A 2,882-nucleotide genomic window follows, 5' to 3' on the forward strand; every position below is an offset into this window, starting at 1 on the left:
ATGTCACATTTTTTTACAAGTTTGGCAAATAACGAGGAACTTGCCTTTGTCTTCCTGTCAAGCTACTACTGTCTTTTACCAGCTGGTTGCAGCTATTAGATCTCTGATTGTCCAGCAACAAAGAAACTAGATAAACTCCTGCATTCTTCCCCCAGAAGAATGACTTTTTCCACATCAGTTGTTCTTATTTGGAATCTGAACATTATTCTGTTGTGCTTAGAATAAAGTGGAACCTGTGTAAAGCTTCTACTGTGCTCTATTAACATGATGATCACTGTTTTTGGAATGGAGAGAGAGTAGTAGCTTGACAAGGTCAGTGAGAAGCAACTTACTTCTTAAGAAAAGCACAATCTAGGATGTGTAGCCTGCAGAAAATGATAAGAATCAAAGCCAAGGTTATAATATGGGTCTTAGTAGGGAAGATGGATGCCATGCTTCTTTAACGTAGATGATGTGGTACCTGGTCCTTCTTCACCTACTCTGATATCTTGGTCTATTTCAGTCTTTCTGAAAGCCTAGCAATGTAGGATAAAAAAAAGGCAAAGTATTAGGGAGCTCTGATGGCCCAGTGTTAAAAAGCTGCACTGCAATCCTGAAGGTGCATGGTTCAAATCCACCAGATGCTCCACTGGAGATGGAGGGACAATCTCCTCCTGTGCCAATTGGATCCGATTCAATGGTACACAACCACAACAACAAAAAAAGGGCAAAGTTTTAAGGTTGGATAGAACAATAAGGGAATGCTTTTGAATAGGCACAAAGAAAGATGACTACTACTTTTTTTTTAAAAAAAGACATTGCTTCATACCATAAAAGAGGTGAGTGTTCAGATTTCAATTGCACAAGCAACTTTTTCAATCTATATGCAGATCACATGACTGGAGAGGCTGGGCTTTATGGGGAGGGATGTGGCATCTGTATTGGAGGAAGAATCATCAACAGCCTGTGATATGCAGATGATACAACCTTGCTTGCTAAAACTAAAGAAGACCTGAGCACTTGCTGCAGAAATTCAAAGACTATAGTCTTTGAAGGATTTTGAAGCTTAGCATCAAAAGACAATGATTCTTACCACCATGATAGATGGAGAAGGGACTGAAGTTGTTAACAATTTCAGCTTGCTCAGCTGCACAGACAACACTCTTGGCACCAGCAATTAGGAAATCAAAAGATTAATTGCACTGGGAAAATCTGTTGTCAGGGAACCTCTCCAGAGTACTAAGGAGCAATGATATCAGTCTAATGACTAAGGTGCCCATGATCTAGACCTTGGTCTTCATAGTTACTTGCCATTCATTAGACAGCTAGTCGATGACTAAGGATGACAGAAAAAGAATCGGTGCCTTTATGTTGTGCTGGAACCAAAACCAGTTGTAGTTCATGGTATGAGCATACCATGGATTGCCAAGAGAACCAATATGTCTGTCTTGAAGAGGGTGAAACCAAGTTTCTCCTTGGAAGCAAGGATTTTGAAGGCCTGTCTCACATACTTTAAGCATGTGGCAAGGAGGGACCAGTTCTTAGAGAAGGATACAATGTTCAGAAGGTTAGAGGGACAGCACAGAAGAGAAAGACCCCTGGATGAGATGAATTGACACAGTAACTGGAGTATTGCGGGTAAGTGTGTCAGAGTGAGTGAGACTGGCTCAGGATAGTTCAGGGTTCAGAACATCGGGTCACTACGAGTCATAGGTGACTTCATGTCATATAACAAGAACAATAAAAAAGTAATGTCCATTTCAAACAACTTATAGGAAAAAGTAGCAACTGTACAAATAATGATCTCCACTTAACGGACAGTGGAGAGACTAAAATAAAGTTCTAAATCATGAGACTGTAGCATTCTCTGCGTTGTTATTTATACTGCATGACAAAATGAGAGTCTTATGAGTCACCATGTCATTGTACTTCCAGCCATTAAAACAGCACATTTACTTTGCAGTGGCAATAAACCATCTGATCACTTCAGAAAATGTGTGTAAAAGGGAACATTTTATGTATATGATGATACCTCTGGGCAATAGGTTGAGTAAGCATCTGAAACTGACCAATCATTGGTTTTCACCCATATGTATGTAAAACTGCTGGTGATGTCATGTTATTCACAGGCAGTGGAGGTGTCATCACCATGAGGTAACCACTTCATGGGGCTCAGTTATACGTGCAGGATTACTGAAGACGACTGGTTCTCCAGTTTGTGGCTGACATTTCATTAGCCGGATGATAAAAAGTGATAAATGTCCAACTCTGCCTACACTAGTGGCATGGAATATGTGGCCTCAAATTAATCTGCTAGAAGCATAACTAGTTCAAAATTAAAATTATAGCCTAATTAGTCCCTCCCTCTTACTCAGCTGGGTTGACATTGAGCTGATGAGGGCAAATATCTGAAAATCCCGTATCAACTTAATATTTCACAATTAGGTAACATAGTCCCAAGGTCAAATATTTAGTCTCTTTGTCCCTATAATAACTCAGGTTATTACCATGCTCTCTATATTGAATTTTTGGCCCTTGTAGACATAGTTCACTGAGTAAAACACTTTCAGGTGTTAACTGTTTGATTCATTTTATAGAATGAGAAAGGATATTTAAGCCAAGATTCTGAAATACCCAGTACTGCATAAAGAATAAGAGTTCTGTCTTTAGGTTTAGATAAACTTGAGTTGCAATCTTAGCTCTACTATCACTAAGTTTTGACTATTTAGATTGTCCTTGACACCTTCAATCTTTTCTCTATCCAGAAGTTGCTTTTTGATCCAGTTTTGTTTGTTGGTTGGGGTTTTTCGGTGAGAAAAAATTGTATTTAGAATTAGCAGGCTGTACTCAGTTTAGATGATCCAAATTTTGTTTGGGGAGCAAGTTGAACTTAGACCTTCTCT

This window comes from Elephantulus edwardii, unplaced genomic scaffold, assembly GCF_000299155.1.
Source record: "Elephantulus edwardii isolate Elephantulus edwardi_28Jun2011 unplaced genomic scaffold, EleEdw1.0 scaffold00132, whole genome shotgun sequence".
In the NCBI taxonomy this organism is placed as follows: Eukaryota; Metazoa; Chordata; class Mammalia; order Macroscelidea; family Macroscelididae; genus Elephantulus; species Elephantulus edwardii.